The following is a 25,330-nucleotide window of genomic DNA, read 5'->3' on the forward strand; positions in this document are numbered from 1 at the left end:
TGAAGTGGAAGCCTTTAGCAGCTACATGTTTCAACAGGGTTAGGCTGGGCCTAGGAGCTCACCACTTCTCTACTGATTATTCTTAAGCCCAGAAAAAGGAAACGCTGCTGTGTAAATAGCAGGGTTGGAACTGGCCTGTGAGTCACAGAACCCGCTGCCAACTGGGCTTCCATTGGGCGGGATCTGGGAAGCCGTTGATGCAGGGTTCCAAACACCTCATGGGTTGTTTGGCCTTCAGCTGGTGTTCTGTTGGGGCCTCCAGACACACTCAGAAGCAGTCTTGAATACAGACCTGGCCTTTGGCGGGGTCTGGCTCTATTTTTGGCTGATTGTATATGTCTAGTCAGTTTACTTCCCTGGGCCTCTCATTCTATAAAATGCAGGCCGCCTGGCTAGGGAGCAGAGGGGAAAAGTAAAGACTGTGGCTCTGTTAGCCCCAAGGCTCACCCTTCTGCACCACTTACTAGCTTCTGGGCTTGGAAAAAGCTACATAGCCTCCTAGAGCTGTGCTGTCCAATGCAGTAGCCACTGTTGTTGTTAGGTGCCATTGAGTCGGTTCTAACTCATAGCGACCCTGTGTACAACAGAACGAAACACTGCCCGGTCCTGTGCCATCCTCACAATCGTTGTTATGCTTCAGCCCATTGTTACAGCTGCTGTGTCAATCCATCTCATTGAGGGTCTTCCTCTTTTTCGATGACCCTCTACTTTACCAAGCATGATGTCCTTCTCCAAGGACTGGTCCCTCCTGATAACATGTCCGAAGTATGTGAGGTGTAGTCTCTTCATCTTTCTTCTAAGAAGCATTCTGGTTATACTTCTTCCAAGACAGATTTGTTTGTTCTTTTGGGAGTCCATGGTATAGCCAACATTCTTCGCCAACACCACAATTCAAAGGCGTCAGTTCTTCACTAGCCACATGTAACCATTTAAGTTTAAATTAATTAGAATTAATAAAACAATAAATCCTGTTCCTCAGTTGCACTAGCCACATTTCAAGAGCTCGATAGCTGCTTGTGGCTAGTGACTATCATACTGAATAGGGTTGATATAGAATGTTTGCGTCATCACAGGAAGTTCTGTTGGACAGTTCTCACTTCTTTAAAAAGAGACTGATCCATGAGAATTGAACGAGTCAGTACACACAAAGCATAGGGTATTTTCCTATCTCGTTAGAGGTGCTCAGCAAAAGGTAGTGGTGGCGATGGTGGTTATGTGTCATTGAATTCATTCCGACTCATAGCGACCCCATAGGACAGAGTAGAACTGCCCCATAGGGTTTTCTAGGCTGTAATCTTAATCTTCATGGAAGGAGATTGCCAGGTTTTCTCTCCTGCAGAGCCACTGGGTGGGTTCAAAACTTCAACCTTTCAGTTAGCAACCAAGCACTTAATCATTGCACCACCAGGGCTCCTTCAGTACAAGGTAGTCACCATAAATTTTCATATGAATCTCTGTCCTGACTCTGCTGCTGGCTAACTGTGTGACCAGTCGCTCAACCTCTTTGAGCCTCAGTTTTCTGATATGTAAAATGGGAATGCTAAGCACTGCTGGCGTACATTCCTCGCAGCATAACATGATCTTTATTTTCCTTAGTTCCCCCTGAATCCCTAAGAATTTTCCTCACTGACCCTCAGATGACTTATCTAGGCCAAAGTTTGGAAACTCCAGCCCTGCTGCGCTTAGCGGGAGGCATGACTTATATCACCACTTGGTAACGGATCTGGAGATTTAGCCATTTTGTGGGGTTTGACTATTATGATTGGTGATATAAAGTTCTAATTAAACCAGTGGACAAGGCTGTTCAAGAAGAATAATCATTTTGACTCGTCAGGTATTTGCCCTTTTCTGAAATAAGGCTGTTGTCCTCTCTTTGTGGTATTGGCTGTTGGCTGTTGGCATTCAAGACTTGAAGTAATGCCGCTGGTCCCCCATCCCCGGGGCCCCTGCTACCCTGCCCAAATGTTCCTTCTGGGAGTGTTACTTCAGAGAAAGACTCTCAGGCAGCCAGCCCTTCTGGTATCATGCCCTTCGATCAGACTTCCTCTTCCCACTTTGGGGTTTTGTTGTCACTTCAGGTTTATTAACTACAGGCATTTGGTGGGTGGAAGTTGGGATTTGCCCCGGGCTGGGAGGAAGTTATTTGCCAGGCCAGGATAAGGTGTGGTTTAAGAGCTGAAGCTGGAATCCCCTTCACCTGCTTAATGCATTTCAGGGGAGATTTGTTTTCAACTTCCAAATTACCTGCTAGGATTTCTAAACCTGAGATTCCATCTCCACTGGCTGTTTCGCTTCATTTCCGATAAGAAAGACAAAGAGTGGGAGGTGAAAAAACAACATTCTTGAGCCCCTTTAAATAAAATTGTATACAGTGCGTGATTGCCTTTAATGTCTTCTATAAAGTAGGCAGTAGGAGGGCCTGGGCAAGCCTCTAGAACCGAGGTGTGACGGGGGCTCTGGGGAGACCAACTGTAACTGGGGTTTTACAGAAAACTTGGGAAATGTCTGGACTTAATATGTTTTAAAATGGTACTCTCTAAATCTCTCCTTCCTTCAAACTGCTCCCCCTGAAACCTCCTCTTGTCAAGTGATGGCAACACCAACCTTCCAGCTGTTTATGCCAACAACCTTGGAGCCATCCTTGGCACCTGCCTTTTTCTCACACTTCACTACCAAGCTGCTGGGGAATCATGTTGGCTCTACTTTCAAAAGCTATCCAGAGTCAGACTAATTCTCACTGCTTCCGCTGCCAATACCCTGTTCCAAGCTATTGTCGTCTATTCCCTGATCAACTGTAAGACCCTCCTGACTGGTCTTTCTATTCTACTTGTTCCTGGTAGTATAAACCAGTTGCTATTGCGCCAATTCCCACTCATGGAAAGCCCAAGTATGTCAGAGTAGAACTGTGGCCCACAGGGTTTTCATTGACTGATTTTTCAGGAGCAGGTGGCCAAGCTTTCTTCTGAGGTGGCGCTCAAACCTCCAACTTTGGCTTAGCAGCTGAGTGCGTTAACCATTTGCACCACCCTGGGACTCCCCGGTACTGTATTCTCAACATAGTAGCCAGAGTGGTCCCTTTGAAATACAAATCAGATCACATATACCCCCTTCCCCAAACCCCGCGAGGTCTCCCATCTGGTTCAAAGTGAAAAGCCATGGTCCTTACAGTGGCCATGAAGGTCCTAAATGATCTGGCCCCTCTGAAGGATCTGGTCTTCCCTCCCTCTCCTCCTTACTTTCTTCAAACACACCAGACATGTGTCCACCTCAGGGCCTTTGCTACAGCTGTTCCCTCTGCTAGTGCCTTCACCTGTTCAAGTCTTCACTCCAATTTTAGCTTCTCAGTGAGGCTCACCCTAACCGCCCTAGTTAATCCTACAAGCTTTCTACACCCCCTTGCATTCCCAATTCCTTTGACCTGACTCCATTTTTTCCCCACAGCACTTCTCATTTTCTAACACACTACGTAATTTGCTTATGTATTGTTTGTTGTTCCTCTTCATCTCTCCTCTGGAATGCAGACCCCACGAGGACAGGGACCTCAGTCTGTTTAGATCACTGATGTTTCCCCAATTTCTATAGGCATTTGGCTCAGGGCAGCTCTTCTTTATCTGCTAGTACCCCAATTTTCCTGCTGGTGACCCCATCTTGGACAGGCTGGTTGTTCAAGAAGCCCGATCTCAGGATGACTGGAGCTGAAAGTGAGCCCCAGCACTGCCATGCAAAAAATTCAACAACCCAAAATTATGGGGAGGATTAAAACTCACAAGAAGGCCCCCAATAAACTCAAACTTAGCAGAAACAAGCTAGAGATAATCGTCTCTAAACTTATGGAAGGCAAATGCGCAAGAAGTTGCCTAAATAATGGTATAACTATGAGCAATAGAACCAAAAAATTTTAAAAAGGAACAAAGATGCTATTAACAAATGGATTGACAAAACAATATGTGCATAAATTTTTTTAATGAAAAATTAACCTGAGCTGTAAACTTTGACCTAAAAAACAATTAAAAAAAAAAGAAGAAGAAGGAGAAAGAAATGGATTGATTCCTTTAGGCTAGCTGCTATCAGATGTTTTGGTCTTTAGGACTCTTTGCACTCTTAGAAATTTTTGAAGACCCTCAAGAGTCTTTGTTTATGTGGGTTATATCTATTGGTATTTCCTGGGGTAGCTAGCCTCAAAGATAGCTACCAATGATCCTCATCTCCTGGTGTTCATGCCCTTGTGCCTTCTTCTCCCATGCTGAATCAGGGTTGGTCTAGCTGACCAACAGAAAATGGCAAAAGTGGTAGTGTGGGATTTCCAAGCCTAGGTCATAAAAGGGGCTACAGATTCCTACGTGATCTCTTCTATTGTTCACTCTGGAAAAAGCCAATCACCATGCTTTAGTACACATAAATAGCCCCAGGGAGAGGCCTATCTGGAAAGCAATTGAGGTCCCCTGTCACCAGCCAGCACCAACTTGCCAGGCACGTGAGTGAGCCACCTTGAAAGCAGATCCTCCAGCCCCAGTCAAACTTTCAGATGAGTGCAACCTTACAAGAGACCATGAGGCAGAACTGCCTAGCCAAACCACTCCTGAATTCCCGACCTACAGAAACTCTGAGAGATAGCCAATGATTAGTGTTGTTTTAAGCCACTGGGTTTGGGGGAATTTTGTTATGTAGCAATAGATAATTTAACCATTTACCATATTAAAAATTAAAACATAAGAATGTTTAATATTTATTTGCCAATTATTTTTAAAATAACTAATAAACCCATTACATGTTAACATAAATAACAATTTTATTTTTAAAATAGCTGCATTTTTCACAACAAAACAAAAATTAGTAAGAAGAATGAGAATGTATTACATTTCTCCAAATCTTTTAAATGTCTGGCTTAATAAAAAACATCTGGATTCCCATATCTGCTTCTGCATTCAATCAGCTATGATAATGTTGTTTTGGTTGAAGCCTATGAAGGAAATCCAGCATCACATAGATACATACTTGGAAAAGGGAAGAATATCTTTATAGCCTTTTCAAATAATTGTGGATATTCTTCTTTGACACTTTACCAAAGCTTGATAAATGGTAGTTTATTAAAGGTTAGTTGCAATGTGGACTCTGAAACCATACCAATGAACTTTTCACACTCTGTTACATGAAGATCCAGGGGTCTATCTTGCAGCTTGAATTGGTCTTTTACCCTGCACAATTTCATAATACCATGCATGGGCTATTTGGAAAACATCATTGCACTAAGTTATACAGGTCTTCCAAATATTGGTGCATTTCATTATAAAAAGTAAAAATTCATATTTCTTAGTATCACCACCAATTTCACCAGACACTTCTGTAGGTACTGGGAAGGTGTTATGCTCACTGTAGCAGATATGAGTTTTCAAGAAGCCTAATTTTTGCTTGAAAGCTCAGATTTTGGCAACAAATACTGTCAATTATCTTTCTGGAAGTGACGAGCTCAGTTTGTTCATTTTTGAAAAAATGTCTGTTAAATAACTAAGTCTGAATAACCGTGTTTATTCGGTCCTTCCAAGTAAAACTGGTGTTCCATGAAAGTGGTTAGTTCAGCTCCCAGCTCAAACAATCACACAAGTGCTTTCCCTCAAGACAGCCATCATACTCCGGAATGTACCAGAAAAGCTTAATTCTTATTTTCCATTTCATCACACAGAATAGTAAACTGATGTGTACTTGGGCTGAGATTTAATAAAATTAACAATTTTGACTGCTTAATCTAGGACATTCTTAAAAGAAACTGGTTTCCTTTTTTTTTTCCCCCTCCCCTGTGAGTTTGTGGTGGTGAAGAATACCATGGGTGCCAGTACAGTCTGGTGCCACTGCCTTGATTAGTGCTAAGGCGCCAGCAGTTTTACCCAAGTGTTAACACAGCAAAGAAGGCTAATAACATCTTGGCATTATGATGAAAATAGTTTTGACCTTGACGACACCTTGAAAGGGTCACAGGAATCTTTGAGAGTCACTGGTTTAGGGAAATGAGTGATATTTCATCACTTGTAGCATGTACAGGTGAATATGCTATGTGCCAAGACACACATGTACCAAGTCTTTGTGTAAAATTTTAATGGCCATCAATTGTTGCATCAGCTAGAAAGCATATCATTAGACATCAGCTTATTCTTGTATAAGCCTATTCTTGTATAGATATGAGACAGGTTCTTTGTTTAAGAGAGATTAGGATAATTTTTATGGTTTTGTTTGTCCCACTTGTAAAAGATATATAGAGGGTGATGAGGAAACTAGGCTCTGAGAAATTCCTCAGACTATCAGTGTTGAAAAAATAAGGTAAATGAGGAAGATAACACCTGCGCCCCTTCCTTTGTAACCCTTTTCCTTCTCCCTCCTTCACTTAATGAGCAGTGAAAGTTCAGTGGACCATAGAAGACTTCCTTCTCAGGGTAGCTGGCTCCTTCCAGCTCCAGGCAAACACAGGCAAAGTTCTCTTGTCGGCAGCCCCCACAACACGGGGCAAGAGGAATAGCATGGACAAAAGGCTGCATTTGTTCAAACAATCATGGCATCCATGAGGATTTATCACTGTGGAAGAACCAAAGGCACTGCCTCTCTGAAAGTCCCTCAGAAGTCATATAAAGTGGCTTCGAGAAAGGGCAGGGATGTGATTGTTTTTCACTCTTTTCAGTTTAGCTTATGTGTAAATTGTTTGCACCACAGAAATGCAGAGTAGGCTTGAACCCCGCACCTGACTGGGCTGAGCCGTGTGGTGAGTGATTGTATAGCTGTTCTATCTGTGATCACAGGCCCCAATCTGCAGGCGGGAAACAACAAGGGGTTCTGTCCTGAGCCCTGGGAACTCGAGACCTTTCCACATCTGTTCGCCTACTCGGGGGCAGGAGGAAATCACCAAGACCTTCCAACGTGGGGCCAGAGCAGGAGACAAAGGGGAAGCCTTAAGCCGATGGCGACCTCAGGTCATATGACCACCCTACGGTCTTTCCCCAGTCCTTTCATCCCCTCAGGTCCCCAACACTCAGCCTTTTCATCCTTCTCCAGGTCAGCAGGATCAGGTTTATGTGAGTCAACCAGAAAGCTTATCAAACGAAGGCAGAAAGCAGGTGTTTGAAAACCCTCTCCCCACTAAAAGCTGGGTTGAACAAGGTTGACAGTGTGGCTGAGGCCAACATCCTGCACTAATTGCATTTTCTTTCCTGGAACCATTTCTCTCTCTCTTCCTCTCTTTCTGGTTTGGGGCCTCTAGAGGTTTTTGGGAACCAATCACCAAAACAAACCATTCAAAGAGCTAAGAATTTATTAAAAACTGGGAGATGTGACATCCTGGGCTGTACAGTTGCCCTTCTGTCCTAGAGCTCAGGAACCAGCATTCAGAGGCTTCCAGAGACTTAGACTCAGTGGTGTGCTGAAGCCGGCTTGTATGGGCTTGAAAGAACTGACTGTATGCATCTTCCCCAATTCCGCAATTGTGATGTCATGTTGGTAGCTTGAAATTGGCCATGGTGGGATTATTTACACCGTGGAAATCTGCAAACCAGGCTTTCCCCTTCCAGAACTAATTGTTAAACATTTACCGCCACACCAGTGCCTCTACTGCAAAGATTGTTGCTTGGAGTATGATTCTCAGACCAATTACATCTGAATTTCCTGGGGAATGGAGAAGGATGGAGGGTCATTATTTAAAATGCAGATTTTCTGGCCACGCTGACCTGACTGACTCAGAATCTCTGCATGTAGGGCCTGAGAAATGCATTTTTTTTTTTTTTTTTGCAAGCTCCTCAGCTTATTCATAAACTCAAAGTTTGAGACATTAGGCTTAGGGAGTGAGCGAGAAGAGTGGGTGTGCATCTGGCTCTTGGCATCTGGAAGGAGCAGCTGGCTTCAGTCCCAGTTGGCCTGAGAATGGACAGCTGTTTTCCCTCGAGATATGAACTTTATGACAGAAAAAGGAGGTGGGACCTTGGGGGCCCTCCGAGTCCCAGCCACCCACTGACAGCATGATTGGTTCTGCCTTGGATTTCAGGGTGCCTTCACTTTCTAGCCTTGACATTTTGGGGCCAAGACAACATGAGCAAATGCCCAGAGGTATGCACCAGTGTGAAGAAATTCACCACCATTTGTACCATTGACGGGGCCAGTGGAGCCCAGGGAGAGCCCACAGTCATTTTCCATATTAGGTTGCTGAGGACAGCATTTTCTTTCAGACTTGTAGAGTCATTGTCAGGAACTCTCAGAACCAGGCATGATTATAAAGGCAGGACTTTGTTTACCTTGGCCCACTGGGCCTAGAAGAGAAGGCCCTTTAGGGAGAAGAAAAAAAAAAAAAAGGAGAGAAAAGAGAAGTCTTACTTTCCTCAAATGTGAAACAGAAAGTTTGTAGAGGGCTCATCTCTGCTTTGGACTTGGTTTTTTACATCTGCCTGAGGAGTCATTGAAAACTTGACTGTGTTTCATAACAGTCTTGGGAGGTAGGGATTCATATTCCCCTTTTATAAATGAGAAAACAAAGACCAGGCCAGGTAATGTGAAAACAGAATAAGTGGAAGAACTGGGATTTGGACCCCAAATCTTCTAACCCAGTAAATACCCAATACATTTTCCTCTCAAGTATGATGCAGTATTTCTTCTGCATGTTTTTAGAGCCAAAGGAGCCCTTAAGAGGTGACTGGGACTGGGACACTGGGCATAATGAGCTCAAAGTACTGTGAATTCCTAAACCATCAGAGCTCCCTGTATCCTGATGCAAATTCAGAAACATAATCCAAAGCCACATCTAAAACTTTCAGAAGGAAGGACTATTAAATTATAAACTATTAGATTATTGGCCATTAGATTATCCATTGGAATGGGTAATTGAGAGTTGACCATGTGTACACATATAATTTAGGTACTCCCTATATCAGATAGGAGCCATACTGACACAGTGGTTAAGAGCTCAGGCTGTTAACCAAAAGGCCAGCAGTTTGAATCCACCAGCCGTTCCTTGGAAAACCTATGGGTCAGTTCTACTCTGTCCTATAGGGTTGCTATAGTCAGAATGGACTCCACAGCAACAGGTTTTTTGGTTTTTTTTACATCAGAGAGTTAAGCTTGCAGCAGTTCATCACCAAGTTCATGGTCATGTCTTATACACTGGTTCCAACTGTCCAGGGTTTTTGGAGGGGAAGAAGTCAGATGGCCCACTTAAGGAAAATAAGATATGATCTCAACTACTTTTGCTGGATTTCACAGCCTTTTCTGTGTGTGTAAAGAAGCTCTTTTCCTGACCCCAGGACCCATCTCCACTCTGAAATCATTGACGCTTTCAGCAAATACATAGTGAGGACCTATTGTATGTCAAGCACTGGCCTGAGTGTGGGGAAGAACAGGAAACCAATAGACCTTACCTCATCCTCATGAAACTTACAGTCTGTTGGGGAAATCGGCATAGTACAAATAAGTATAGAATACATATGTGTTTATACATTGTCTTAAGTGCTATGAAAAAAGATGCATAGTACAAAGAGAAATATTTCTGAAAGGTTGTCTACAGCAAGAACATTCATGTGGAGACCTTGCTGATGGGTTGGTTCTTGTTTTGATTGTATTTGTTGGCATGGAGTTAGGGCAAGGGAACATTGAGAGTTCTATTTGAGGGGTTTGAAAGGGAGATGTCAAGTAGGCAACTGAATATTCAAGTCAAGAGAGAAGCTGGTTTGGGAGTCAATGACAAATAGGCGGACCCAATCCCTGGGCCTGGGTGAGATCCTTTAGGGATGGCTTGTAGAGGAGAGGAGAAGAGTCTGAGGCCCGAACCCAGGGTGGCCCAGGTATGTAGCTCAGGCAGAGGAGAGGAGCTCCCAGAGAGGCTGGAGTCCTGGAAGCCATTTAAGACGGTGTTTTAGGAGTGATCAATACGAAAGTACAAAAATCAGAGAAGCCATTCAGGGTCTCCGTTTAGCTCCCTCTTCTTTTCCCATGAGTCAGGCAGGCTGTCTGTGGGCCAAAGAGAGTGAATTGACCTGTGGCTCTCAGAATCTGAACAGCTGGCCTTCTCCCAGACAGAACTTCATGACCCTAAATTATTGCTTTCTTTCTTTCCTCAGTCCTGTCTCAGACCCAAACCCCTTGCCCTCAAGAGCTGTTGAATGTGTTGGCGTTAGGAAGAAAGCAAGTAAACCAATTCATGCCAATATACGTTATTGTTGGGTGCTGTTGAGTCGATTCCAACTCACAGTGACCCTATGTGACAGACAAAAACTACCCAGTAGTGTTTTCTAGGCTGTAACTTTTATAGGAGCAAATCACCAAGTCTTTCTCCTCCGAAGCCTCTGGGTAGGTTCAAACAGCCAAGCTTTCAATAAGCAGCATGATATTTAACCATCCAGTTCTCATTGAGATCTACTGCTGAAAAGAAGCTAGAGAGTAACCAAAACAAAATCTCTAGCCTGTGGAACGTCTAATGCCCTCAGGAAGGAAGACATTTTAAGGTGGGAGCTGTCTGCCCTGCTCTTCCTCCAGTTTCTTTACCTTGTTCCTGTAGCAGCTTATTTTCTTCCTCCATTTCTGAAACCCCAGAACTTCCAAAATGTTCAGAGTGGTTCCCTTGGCATCAGTGGCCATGCCTCTGACAATTATATTTGCTAAGAATGTTTTTGTTGTTGTTGCCGTTGAGTCAGTTCTGACTCATGGGGTCCCCCTGTACAATAGAATGAAACCCTGCCCAGTCCTGTACTATCTTCAAGATCGTTGGCATATTAGAGTCCATTGTTGCAGCCACTGTGTACTTGGAGTGCCTTCTAACCTGGGAGGCTCGTCTTCTAGCCCTATATCAGACAATATTCTATTGTGATTCATAGAGTTTTCACTGGCTAATTTTCAGAAGTAGATCATCAGGCCTTTTTCCTAGTCTGTCTTAGTTTAGAAGCTCTGCTAAAACCCATCTACTATGGGTGTCCCAGCTAGTATCTGGAAAGCCAGCATCATAGCAACACACAAGTCACCACAGTATGGCAAACTGATAAGTGGGTAGTGGAAGTAAAAATAGCTAATGTTTATTGAGCACTTACTACGTGGCAGGTACTATGCCAAACACTTTACATGGGCTAACCTCACATAGACTTCACAGCAACTCTATTAGGTCAGGCCAGTTCCTACTCTTGTTCTATAGGAGCAGCCACAGAGGATTAGAGAAGTTAGCCCCTTCCTATGGACACACAGCTACTAGACTGGAATATGAAACAAGGTCTGGCTCCAAGTCCACACTCAGGGCAGTGTGGGTGGGATATAAGCCTGAGACTGCCAACATTTGGGTTTGTTGACCTGAAAGTACAAAAATGAATTCTTGTTCTGGTCCTCTATGGAGGCTCTTACTAGACCTAAGTGGGTTTGGACCTATGTTTAGATTTGACAGGAGAACAGCCCCAGATCAAGCCCATAGTTGCTGATTACAAGTAAGATGGGAGTTAACAGGCCGTCAGCTTCTGTCTCTTGAGAGAGGAAACTGAAAAATGTCTCCTGAATTTCCAGGATGAGGTTGAAGACACAATCTTTTCAGGCCAAACTTCTTGGACAAAGCTTGAGATGACTACAGAAGAATATGGATGACCCCTCACAGTCTCTGAGATGTCTGAATCCTTCTCTTTCTGGAACGAAGCCTCTGAAAGTTTCCATAATCCTCCTTCTCCTGGCCCAGAGGCCCAGCTACACTTTATAAAACAACCCAAAGCCACCTGATTTAAAGCATGTACTGGCTCGTATGTGGAAGACAGTAATTACCTCCAATTCCAGTTAGGAAAGCTGAAACCTGCCTTTTTCATGCCTTAAACAATTATGGAAGCACCTTTTGAAGCTCTGAGTAGAATAGAAAAGCAAAACAAACCAGAGCCAATTACAGCCTGGGGATTTGAAGATGGCTTAGTTTTGTGTGGTGGGACTTGGCGGAACTGTGGGACAGGGTCAGAGGTCAGTCCAAACTTCAGCTGCCAACCTACTTTGCCTGTGCCAAAAGAACCATCATTTAGTATTTAAAATCCAGGCCCCTCTCCCTGTACTCCCCACGGCTCAGGACCGATTTGTAGGAACAGCCTTGCATCAGCTGTGAAGAAGTCTCCCCGATTAGATAAAGCTGGCAGTGCATTTGCTGTTGTGCAAAACGGATCTCTGACGTTTTTGCTTCGGGGCCATTAGAATGTTTTTTCCTCAGCTGAAGCTTGGTGAAATAGATGGAATCCCTGGGGACCCTTTTGTTTTGGGGTGCATATTTGAGCAATTTGTGCAGCTCATGTGCCATTTGAAGTTTGCTCAAGTTTTCCAGCCTTGAAGCTCGTCTGGGCTTGGTGACAGAATCTGGCCATTGGAGGGCAGGCTGTGTAAACTACTACTGTGAGGAGAGCAGAATATAAGATGTATCAGTTGCCTAGGGCTGCCGTAACAAAGCACCACAAACGGGGTGGGTTATACCAACAGAAATTTATTGTCTCACAGTTCTGCAGAATAGGTGTCTGAAATCAGAGGGTCAGTCAGATGGATTCCTGCTGAGGGGTCTGAGGGAGAACTTAATCTGTGCTTTTTTTTCTTCTCTCCTCTCTTTTGGTGGCTCCTGGCAATCCTTGGCTTACAGCTCTACCTCCTACAATCTCTGCTTCTGTTGTCACATGGCCATCTTCCTTCTTTGTGTATCTCTGTGTCTCTTCTCCTCCTTTATAAGGACACCACTCCTATTGGATTAGGTCACAACCTACTCCGGTATGACCTCATGGTAAGCGATAATGCCTTCAAAGATAACATCTCCAAACAAGGTAGTATTCACAGGTGCAGGGGGTTAGGACTTCAACATATCTTTTGGAGGGGATACAATTCAATCCTTAACAGCAGGCATGAGGTCAGAGAATAGCAAGTGGCCCTGGGATAGGGCAGGAAGCCTGAGGGATCCAGCTTTACAGAACCCAAGGACAATCCTGTAACATTCAACTTTGTGCCACAAAGTGCGCACAGAGAAGTTAAGCTGTGCACAGAGGTTCGAAGCCCAGTTAGAATGGTCTTAACCAAGATCTGTTCATGAGAAGTATTGTCCTGATGGCCTTTTGAATAATAGGGTTGAATTGGCTGTTACAGCAATGTGGCATTGTCCTAGGAGGCTTCCTTGTGAGTTTGGGATAGGGTTAGGGTAAAGCATGAGCACCAAAGAGCCCCAAGAGAACCCACTCTGCCTTATTTGTGTGCTTGACACAAGCTGAGTAGAGGAGTTTTTCTGGGTCCTGGTGTAAGTATCCAGCTATCCATCTAGATGTCATGTATGCACTCAACAATGGATCTTGATGTCTACCCTCCCCCACAAGACTTGGCGTTTGTGGGAATAATATCTGTATAGAGCCAAACAAAAAGGGACTTTGATTGAAAATGTTTTTTGCTGCACTCAAAATGGAGTGCATATATCAATGCTCTGGAGACATCAAGGTGGCTGGTTCACCAACTATAAGAGAAGAGGTTCATGTCTTATCTGAACTTTTAATAATAATAATTGCTAAGAGGTATTGATGGAATATCAATTGATATGTCTCAACAAACAGATGCAGTGCTGGAAGTGCTTACTCATCTATGCCAAGGAATTTGGAAGACAGCTACCTGGCCAACCAACTGGAAGAGATACATATTTATGCCTATTCCCAGAAAGGTGGCCCAACTGAATGCAGAAATTATCAAATCATATCATTAATATCACACACAAGTAAATTTGTACTGAAGATCATTCAAAAGTAATCGCAGCAGCACATCGGCAGGCAACTACCAGAAATTCAAGCTGGATTCAGAAGAGGTTATAGAAACAGGGACACCATTGATGATTTCAGATGGATCCTGAAAGCATAGAATAACAGAAAAATATTTACCTGTGTTTTATTGACTATGCTAAGGCATTTGACTGTGTGGATCATAACAAATTATGGATAACATTGCAGAGAATTGGGATTCCAGAAAACTTGGTTGTGCTCATGAGAAATCTGTACATGGATCAAGAGGCAGTCGTTCAAACAGAACAAGGGGATACTGTGTGATTTAAAGTCAGAAAAGGTGTGTGTCAGGGTTGTATGCTTTCACAATACCTATTCAACCTGTATGCTGAGCAAATAATCCAAGAAGCTGAACTATATGAAGAACAACAGGGCATCAGGATTGGAGGAAGACTCATTAACAACCCACATTATGCAGATGACACAACCTTGCTTGCTGAAAGTGAAGAGGACTTGAAGCACTTACTGATAAAGATCAAAGACCACAGCCTTCAGTATGGATTACACCTCAACATAAAGAAAACAAAAATCCTCACAGCTGGACCAATAAGCAACATCATGATAAATGGAGAAAAGATTGAGGTTGTCAAGGATTTCATTTTACTTGGATCCACAATCAACACCCACAGAAGCAGCAGTCAAGAAATCAAAGGACGCATTGCTTTCTAGCACTTTAAAGAGATCTTGTGCAGCAGATTTGCCCAATGCAATGTGTCTTTTGACAGATTCCTCATGAGCACAATCAAGTGTTCTGGAATTCCCATTCTCCACAATGTTATCCATAATTTGTTATGATCCACACAGTCGAATGCCTTAGCATAGTCAATAAAACACAGGTAAACACCTTTCTGGTATTCTCTGCTTTCAGCCAAGATCCATCTCACATCAGCAATGATATCCCTGGTTCCACGTCCTCTTCTAAATCCAGCTTGAATTTCTGGCAGTTCCCTGCCGATGTACTGCTGCAGCCACTTTTGAATGATCTTCAGCAAAATTTTGCTTGCATGTGATATTAATGATATTGTTTGATAATTTCCACATTCAGCTGGATCACCTTTCTTGGGAATAGGCATAAATATGGATCTCTTCCAGTCGGTTGGCCAGGTAGCTGTCTTCCAAATTCCTTGGGATAGATGAGTAAGCACTTCCAGCGCTGCATCCGTTTTTTGAAACATCTCAGTTGATACTCTGTCAATTCCTCGAGCCTTGTTTTTCGCCAACGCCTTCAGTGCAGCTTAGACTTCTTTCCTCAGTACCGTCGGTTCCTGATCGTATGCTACCTCCTGAAATGGTTGAACGTCGACCAATTCTTTTTGGTATAGTGACTCTGTGTATTCTTTCCATCTTCTTTTGATGCTTTCTGTGTTGTTTTTCCCTGTGAAATCCTTCAGTATTGCAACTCAAGGCTTGAATTTTCTCTTCAGTTCTTTCAGCTTGAGAAATACTGAGTGTGTTCTTCCCTTTTGGTTTTCTATAGCCAGGCTTTTGTATATGTCATCATAATACTTTGTCTTCTCGAGCCGTCCTTTGAAATCTTCTGTTCAGCTCTTTTACTTCATCATTTTTTCCCTTGTGCTTTAGCTACTTGACATTCAAGAGCAAGTTTCAGAGTCTCTTTTGATATCATTTATGTCTTTTCTTTCTCACTTGTCTTTTTAATGACCTCTTGCTTTCTTCATGTATGATGTCCTTGATGTCATTCCACAACTCGCCTGGTCTTCAGTCATTACTATTCAACGTGTCAAATTTATTCTTGGGATGGTCTTTAAATTCAGGTAGGATATACTCAAGATTGTACTTTGTCTGTCATGGACTTGGTATAATTTTTTCAGTTTAAACTTGAACTTGCATATGGGTAATTGATGTTTTGACCCACAGTTGGCCCTTCCTTATGATAGACCAACAGAAAGAGGTACTGCCATGATTCTGGGGTGACTTAAACACACAGAAAAGTTAAATAATTTTAAAAGATGCTTTAACATTATAAATTCTAACCTTTCGGGCTAGACAGACTAAAACTGAGAGGAAACCAGAGCAGAACAGGAAAAATAAGGTATATGGATAGAGTAAACCCTGACTGAGTAACCTAACAGTGTTAGAATTACAGGCCTCACTCCAGAAGGGGTTGTTTCAAGACCAAGAAATAAAAGCACATTGCAAGCACTAAGCTTACTACCCTAGTAGGTAGACAGGCTAATCATGCCCACAGGCTCAAGCTGGCTTTATAAAAAGTTGTATCTAACAGATCCAAGAAACATGATGATAGAGCGTTCTGGATACATCCTTTTGAGTTTTTAGGACTGAGTTAACTGTGGAAGGAGTCTCTGGATGGTGCAAATGGTTAACATGCTTGCCACCAACTGAAAGGTTGGTAGCTCAAGGTCGTTCAGGGGTGCCTCAGAATGAAGAAAGGCCTGCTGAACTACTTCCAAAAATCAGGCATTGAAAACTCTATGGAGCATAATGCTACTGACACACATGGGACTGCCGTGAGTCAGAATCAACTCAACAGCAATTGGTTTGGTTTGGTTTGGTTTTTGGCTTAACTGTGGCAAATTCTCATGTTCTCCTTCAAACTTTCCCTTGTGGTCCTTGTTCCAGAGAATTCCAGGTGGTCTAGGTCCACATGATGGTTCTATTGTTAGGCTCTGATGGGAACAGAAGTTTGGCAGCTCTAGACTTTTAGTTGCTTGAGTCTTCTCAAGAAGATGAGTGCATCTGTAGCTCTTTAAAAGCCTGGTAGATATTAAATTATTTAACTTCACAATCTTTTCTCTGAAGCAGGTCCCCACTATTCTTCTCCAGCATGCAGCAGAGACCACGAGCTGCTTAGCAGGACCTCATATGTTCTGAGAACATCCATGGCTCCTTCTTGGGTTCTGAGCCTTTCCACTTGGGCCTGTGTAAGGCAGAATAATGGGCCCCCACTGATGCCCACGTCTAATCCCTGGAGCCTGTGAATATGTTATGTTAAGGGGCAAAGAAGAATTGAGGTTGCAGATGGAATTAACATTGCTAATCATTGATAATCTGGATTATCTAGGTGGGCCCAATGTAATTACAAGTGCCCTTAAATGTGGAAGAGGGAGTCAGTGTCAGAGTGAAGTGATTGTGAAAGGCTTGATGGGCCCTTGTTGACCTTGAAAATGGAAGGGGGCCATGAGTCAAGGAACATAGGCAGCAACTAGAAGCTGGAAAAAGCAAGGAAATGAATTCTCTCCTAGAGTCTCCAGGAAGGAACCCAGCCCTGCCAATACCTTGATTAGCCCAGTGAGACCCATTTCAAACTTCTGACCTCCAGAACTATATGATAATAAACTTGTGTTGTTTTCAGCCACTTAATTTATGGTAAGTTGTTGCAGCAGTGATAGGAAGCTAATTCAGAACCCAACAGACAGCTGCATCACAAAAGAAAACAACCTCCTCCAGGTGCCATGACCTGGCCTTTGCTGATTGAAAACCAAGACAAGCTACCTTAGCATTTCTTTGACCATCTGGAAAATCACTCCGCCCTGCTGGCCAAGCCCCATCAACATCTGAGTGCTTCCCCTTTTAGAGTTTCCCAGGGCGGGAGCCTCTTTTGACTAGAGATGTTTCACTTCTGAGGAGTGTTGCCAGGGCTTCTCCTCAGTATGGCCCAGGCAGCCCATTGTGTTACACTTAGCTGCTCCGCACACCCATCCAAAATGCCAAACACTTCTGGACAACACACCCTTTGCAGGACCCCTCTTCCCTTCCAGATAGCCTGTCACAACTCTATGGGCTCCAGGATGTAGAATTAGTATGACAAGACCATGACATGCCAAGTGTTGGGGGCCAACCTGAGCCATTCTTGGGTTTGACAAGCTATCTGTGGAAATTTGTGATTTTCCCAACCCCTCCCCCCATCCCTATCACATAAATATCCAAGTAAAGCTTTTGATCCAGATTAAAAAGTTAGGATTCCTGGGGTTCTGGCTCAGTCTTTTACAAGCTCTGTGACATTAGCTATTTAACTTCATCATGCTTCAGTTTTCTTATCTATAAAATGGGAGAATAAATGAGTTAATATATACAAAGTGTTTAGAGTACTGCCTAGCATGTGTTCAGCACTAAAGAAGTGCTAGCTGTTGTTATTACTATTAAATGGGCCCCAAACCTGAGGGGCAAGTTATCTGGCATGTCAGGAAAACCGGCTTCTTCCTGGTTTGCCATCGTTTACGCTCCCCGTGATTGAGATGAATGACACAGTGTTCAAGCACAGGTATGCACGTCCTTTTTAAAACCTTTTTTTTTTTTTTTCTCCTGAACATCTCCTTCAGGAAGCAGGCTTTGGTGTGCCGGGACCAGATGAATGAGTGTTGGAGACACAAGCCCTGTGTTTAGAGTTATGCAAGTATAGTGGGGAAAGGGCACCTCAGTTGCTAAGTCATGCCCCCTGCTGACCCAGCCTGATTCGTCCAGACTGCTTCTCCCTGCCGGAGAGATCTTTGGTCCCAGAATCTCATCTCACTGTGAGGCCAACCTTGGACTTTTAGGCCTTTTGGCACTTTGGGTGTTAGCTAATAGGTTCCCAAAGGCAGAGAACCAAAGGAAAGAAGACCAGCTCATTTTCAACCAGGAAATGCCCATGGTGCTCAGGACACTGCTTGTCCTAGACAGAGGCCTCTCTTAACACGCTGCCCCTTCTTGATGTGGCAGCCAGCTTAGCCTGGCAACCATGAGGCCGGGTCAGTGCAGAGGGAGCAAGCTCTAAGTGACTACTTCGGGAGCAGCTGCAGGACAAGCCCAGGAGAGAAGTTTCTGGGCAGAGCAGAGAATTCAGGACGGAAGATGGTTACACCTGCACAAAGTTTTGATTACAAACTACAGTAACAATAACAAGAAAACAAAAACGCTCCATATTCTTTGGTATCATTGGAATTGAAAACAGCAGAACTGGGGCATTGTATGTTGCTGTTAGCTTTATCCTTATAAAAGAGGTTTGTATTATAGTATTTTATGAAACCAAAACCATCAGAACAGCTGCCTGGGCTAACCTGCATATGTTGTATATGCTGAGTACCTTTCAAGGCAGAGAGCCCATCTTCCATTACTCTATCAGACAATATTCTGCTGTGCTCCATAGAATTTTCATTGACTAATTTTTGGACGTGGATCACCAAGCTTTTGTTCCTAGTTTGTCTTAGTCTGGAAGCTCTTCTGAAACCTGTCCACCATGGTGACCTTGCTGGCATTTGGATTACTGGTGGCCTAACTTCTAGTATCATAGCAACATGTAAGCCACCACAGTATGACAAATTGACAGACAAAGTTGAGGACCATCATAACTTTGTTAAATTACTCAAGAGAAAAACTTCAGCCATTGAGAATTATGTCATGCATCGCATTTCCTCTTTTTTGCCTTAAGTTGCCAGGAAGCCTTGAACAAATTTAATGCTCAATTACAATAACTATTAGCTCAGTTCAGGTTTTTGGCATTATTATTTTTCCCTTTCTCCTCTATGGTTTAAAGTTCTCATTTTCTTATTCAACCATCTTATTGTACATGTGTCTTTTATTGTAAACTTACTACAAGTATACTTTGAAAGGTGGACATAAATCATAAAGTATAAATTAAATAAATGAAGTTTTACCCAATCTCTTGTAAGAACTCACGATCCATCTGTTAACTTTCATATTATTAAACATCTTGACCACTACCAAGAGGAGGCATGAAGAGCATCAACGAGAGAGCCTCTGAATCCAGGTTCAATATTTAGTGGAAAAAACATCATGAATGCAAGCATGGATTTATTTGAAACTAAATATTTCACTTTAAAAGTTAGTATTTAATAATCATTTTAATACTTGCTATGAGTACCTACTGGGTGCCAGGTACTATCTTAAACTTTATCCCAGAAATCCTGTGAGGTAGGTATTATAATTTCTAAATGATGACTGAGAAAACTGGAGGCTCGAATGGGTAAAATAATTTGCCTCCAATTTCCCAGCTAGTAAATGATGAGTCTGTGTTTGAAACCCTGGTCTGTCCAACTCTAAATCATCCCCAACCCTATTTTGCTTCAACACATGCAGTTGATTTCCTTCCTCCAAGTGGATTAATTTTGAAATGGTGAACAGAGCTGAAACCACAGTTTGACTGAGTTCTGAATCCAGAAGAAGGACAAACGACTCCTGTGGAATTAACAGGGACTGACATTGTTCTATGTGAGGTAGGTTACCAGGGTCAGGATCACTACTTGAAATGAAACTGTGAGGTAGATCTTTATCACTAGGGAAAGGAGGTTGGAAAAGGCTGCTGATGACTCTACCTGGGCCTTTGGTTTCTATGAAACTGGCAGCCTAGGGAGGCAAGAAGAAGTAGTGACAGCCTAGCAGCCAGCAACCAGAAACCAGGGTGCTTTCACTACACAAGGAGAGATCACAAATACCATGGTTGGGCAGGATCTCAAACTACTAGTGTAAGATGATTCTGAACCAGAGACCTCTACAAAACCATTATGGGGGGAAAGACAAGAAAAAAAGAGAGAAACAGGATCTCCCACTCAAAATTAGCAAAGTTCTTCTTTTTCTGGATGTACCTACTGTTCATTCATTAACATTGAAATCATAGCCAACAGCACTATGTAACTCATACCTGAGCCAAGCTTATCTAGCATGTGTATTTTCTCCATAGGGCACATGACCGTCTTCTTGCTTAGAAACACTAAACAGCACTTTGGCAATATGCTTGAGGGCCATTTTAAACATCAAAATCAACAATAAAAGCCATAAAAATGTAACACCAGCTAGACCCTAAAAGGCACTTGTTTACAGTATGAAAGCTGATACAAAGAAGGCAGAGCATCGCCCTGTGTGAGCTCAGCTAGGAACGTGTTTGGGGTGACTCAAATTTTTTGTATCTCTGCATGTCCATGAATGACCACTTAGGCACAATGTGTATTGATTGGGGGTGACAAACAAATTTCGGCAAGTAGGAAAATTCACAAATGCACCACCAGTGAATAATAAGGACCAACTGTGTATTATCAAAGCTTGAAGACGTAGCTAAAGCTGCATTTAGAGAAATTTATAACCTTAAAATTTATTAATTCAAAAAGAGTTTTAACAGATTCAATATAAAGGGGTTAAGTGTTTAAACCAGGAAGCAAGAAAAACAACAGATTAAGTTCAAAGAAAGCAGAAAGAAATAACAGAGGTCAGAAATTAATGGAAAAGAAAGTAATAATAGAATCGACAAATCTAGAAGTAAATTATTGGATATGACTAGTAAAATAGATAAAACTTTAGCAAGACTGCTCAAGAAATTAAGAGACAAAATGCAATCAATGGTGTTAGGAATTTAAAAAGGGAGTATAACTATGGATACTATAAAAAAAATTTTTTTTTGGTGGGAAAATAAAAATAGAATGAGAAACTTCATGAACAACTCTATGAATAACTTAATACCAATAGATGAAATTTATAATTCTTTAGAAAAATTAATTTTCAAAGAACAACCTTATGTTAACCCTTACATGAAACAATCTGCTTTAGGAGTACAAAAAGAGGGAATGCCACCCAATTTATAACTCTGGTCTGGCTTTAGGGTCCCTGTATTGTTAACCACCAAATTACCCTGCCTCCCTATGGTTGGTGGACATACAGATCAATATCAAGGTAAGAGTCATGGTAAATGACCAAAGAGGCTGGACTTCTAGTGGTGACTAAGGTTAAAAGTTAAACAAAAAAATGTTAATACTGATTTCAAAATCTAGACCAAAACCCAGTACAGAGCATTTCCTGTCCCTAATACCCTGCACTCTTGTTTATCTTTCATTCTGTACTTTCTGTTATCAGCTCCCTGGTTCTTTTTGCTTCCTTCCCATGTATCTTCACCCCCGCCCCCCATATCTCCCTTCTTTGTTATTTTTAGTTTCAGCATATCCCAACCCTGACACCTGGCAAACCCTCGGCCTTTTTCCACCAACTTCTTTCAAGGGCAGTCAGGCGCATTGAAACCTAACTTCTAAGCATGTGATATTGACACATCGATCTTACAACAGGCCTTAGGCTCACCAAACTGACTCACTGTCACACTGATTCCAACTATAAACTCATTCCAGGAGCACCCTTTGAAGTGCTGAGATTCTGTTGGCCATTTTATAAACAGCTCATAAAAAAAAAAAAAAAATACAGTGAAGTAAAAAGTTAAATGAACAGTCCAACATTTCAGGAAAACCAAGACAGAAAATGAATATGTGTAACTAGGCGGAAAAATCCTGGAATGGGGGCACTGTTTTTGTGTTAAGTGTTTGTGTCCTATCCCTCAGTGAGAAGTACCCTCCATGAGGTCAGAGCACATGGAAGGACCAATAAATATGGTAAATTGGACTGAAGGTCAGTTCCCACAGTGCATTGGTGTCACTGTATCTGTTATGGTTCTTCGGCTGCATACAACAGAAACACTTACACTAATGTGAGCCCAAGGGAATTTGAAGGAAGGATATGCGAGTCCACAGGATTGAGGGAAAGCTGGAGAAGCAGTCTTGGAAACAGGCAAGAAGCAAGCAAGTTCCAGAAGCTAGGAAACAAGAACTACAACAAGGGTCACAAAACTATGGTCAGGATACGCTCCTTGGAAGAGATGACATTCCTAACATTTTCATTTTCTTTGTCTTTCTGCTCAAAATTCATGTTCCATTGGGGGAGTATCTGATTGGCCTAGCTTCATCGCAGACCTCCTGATTACCGGTTATATCTATAGACTCTGTCCTATAGGAACAACATAACACCAGAAAAAGGAAATCATGATGCTATTAGGAAGAGGAAACAGGTGCTGAGCATTCTAACACAACAAATGTTCACTATTCCCAACTCCTCCATGGATATTTAAGAAAATATTAAAACTTATTTCCTCTCCAGCCTTACTTTCAGAATTAGGACTGAATTTGTCTAAATAAAAGGATATCTTTCAGTACCAGGCTAGTTATGTTTTGACATGATTATCTATATCAAGCAATACTGCTTTGGAAGGAACTCTTAAACCTACCATCATATAAATATTTCCTGGTAGCCGAAGGTACCCTTCGCAAGATTTTGTCTACTTCTCTGGTGATAAGTTAATTCTTCTAACGGCTTACCAAAAAAAAAAAAAAAAATTCCTGCTTTGTTATTGATTTAGATCCTTAGGAAATTTTTAGTATTTTCTTCCTCTTTTAAATAAATTTGTTCCCCTTTGCTACTTTTCCCTTTGGCCTTCTTTCATTAAAAATCAGGACCCAACATTTCTGGAATACTATCACAATAATGGCACACACGTCCCTAAAGAGAAATTCTACTTTAGGGGTGATCAAAGGAGTTGCTATGTTCTTAGAAAGGAGCCATGAATCTCTGAAGTCTACAGGTTTTTTGTTTTGTTTTGTTCACCTCTGCAGTGCGTTTCTAAGATCAGTGTGATGAGAAACCCAACCAGAGGGATTACTGGAGAAGAGGGAAAACCCTCAATGAGAAGTACTACCATTTTAGTCCTTCTAGATTTAGTCCATACCTTGGGCTAAAACAGACTTTTAATGAGATATTTTGAGAGAGATCTTCATATATACTTTCCCTTTGTGTCAGGTACTATTATTTTCTAAATCATCTTCTTTACTTCTCTCATTAGTCATTAATTTTCAAATGCATAATCTCATTTTATTTCTCAGATAAATTGGTTAGAACAGGTGTTTTATCCCAATTTTATTCACGTAGAAAGTGATTCATGAAAAGATTGTGACTTACCCAACATCACATAGCTGGTCATAAAACCAGAGCAAAAACCAAGATGTCTTCACTTTTGGGCATTTGGTTCATTTATTCAGAGATCTAATTCATGCCTTAGATCTGGGCAAGAGGGGTTCCTGCCATGGACTTCACACTTTAAAACGCACCACTCTGGCTCTTGCCCAGCCACATGGGGCAAAGAGATGTGACCACCCAGAACCCATGACCCTCTTTCTAGACCACACTTTGGGCCCCAGAACTCTGAAATTTCCTGTCAAATGTCACCAAGACCATTTGGGCAAACTGCATGCACCCTTGGTGAATGTACCACTAACCTAGAGGGAGGCAAAGGGAAAGCTAACTGTAGGTGTAGGTGTAGATAGACAGAGCTTGGACTTGTGGGCTGGCTATCTACATGAGTGTGCAAAACCCAAACCAAACCAAACCCACTGCCGTCAAGTCGATTCCGACTCATAGTGACCCTATAGGACAGAGCATAAGTGCCCCATAGATTTTCCAAGGAGCACCTGGCAGATTCGAACTGCTTACCTCTTGGTTAGCAGCTGTAATACTTAACCACTATGCCACGAGGGTTTCCATGAGTGTGCAAGGCCCCTGGAAATGCAAGGCAGAGCCGGGGAATAGGAAGAAAAGGGCTGGGGTCCAGGAGCAAGCTCTCCCCTGCTGTGTCAGTTCTGTGAGGAACTCTAAGATGTCCCAAAAAACCTGTTGCCATTGAGTTGATTCCTACTCATAGCAACCCTATAGAGCAGAGTAGAACTCCCACATAGAGTTTCCAAAGAGCGCCTGATAGATTGAAAATGCTGACCTTTTGGTTAGCAGCCATAGCTCCTAACCACCAGGGTGTCCCAGAACTCCAAATTCACACCTGGTTTCCAGGATATTGTTGTTGTTAGTTGCTGTCAAGTCAGTTCTGACTTATAGCGATCCTATGTACAATAGAAAAAAACACTGCCTGGTCCTGCACCATCCTCACAATCTTTGTTATGCTTGAGCCCATTATTGTAGCCACTATGTCAATCCATCTCGTTGAGGGTCTTCCTCTTTTTCCCTGACCATCTACTTTACCAAGCATGATGTCCTTCTCTGGGGACTGGTCCCTCCTGATAACATGTCCAAAGTATGTGAGACATAGTCTCTCTATCCTTGCTTCTAAGGAGCATTCTGCTTGTACTTCTCCCATAACAGAGTTGTTCATTCTTTTGGCAGTCCGTGGTATATTCAACATTCTTCACCAGCACCATAATTGGCATCAATTCTCCTTCAGGCTTCCTTATTCATTGTCCAGCTTTCACATGCATATGAGGCAACTGAAAACACCATGACTTGGGTCTTCAAGGTGACACCTTTGCATTTTAGCACTTGAAGAGGTCTTTTGCACTAGATTTGCCCAATGTAGTGCATCATTTGATTTCTTGACTGCTGCTTCCATGGTGCTGATTATGGATCCAAGTAAAATGAAATCTTTGACAACTTCAGTCTTTTCTCCGTTTATCATGATGTTGCTTATTGGTCCAGTTGTGAGGATTTTGGTTTTCTTTATGTTGTTTTGTTTTCTTTAAGTTGAGGTATAGTGCGTACTGAAGGCTGTAGTCTTTGACCTTCATCAGTAAGTGCTTCAAGTCCTTTTCACTTTCAGCAAAGTTGGATTATCTGCATAACAGAAGTTGTTAACTAGTCTTCCTCCAATCCTGATACCCTGTCCTTCTTCATATAGTCTAGTTTCTTGGATTATTTGCTCAGCACACAGATTGAGTAATTATGGTGAAAGGATACAACCCTGACGCACACCTTTCCTGACTTTAAACCTTGCAGTATCC

General features: G+C 42.4%; 1 protein-coding gene across 1 annotated transcript in view; it reads left to right on the plus strand.

Annotated features, from left to right (window-relative positions):
• The window catches only part of RAD51B (RAD51 paralog B), an 834,574-nt gene that overhangs the window by 749,721 nt on the left and 59,523 nt on the right, over positions 1-25,330 (plus strand). The window lies entirely within an intron of this gene.

Source organism: Elephas maximus, chromosome 10 (genome assembly GCF_024166365.1).
Source record: "Elephas maximus indicus isolate mEleMax1 chromosome 10, mEleMax1 primary haplotype, whole genome shotgun sequence".
NCBI lineage: Eukaryota > Metazoa > Chordata > Mammalia > Proboscidea > Elephantidae > Elephas > Elephas maximus.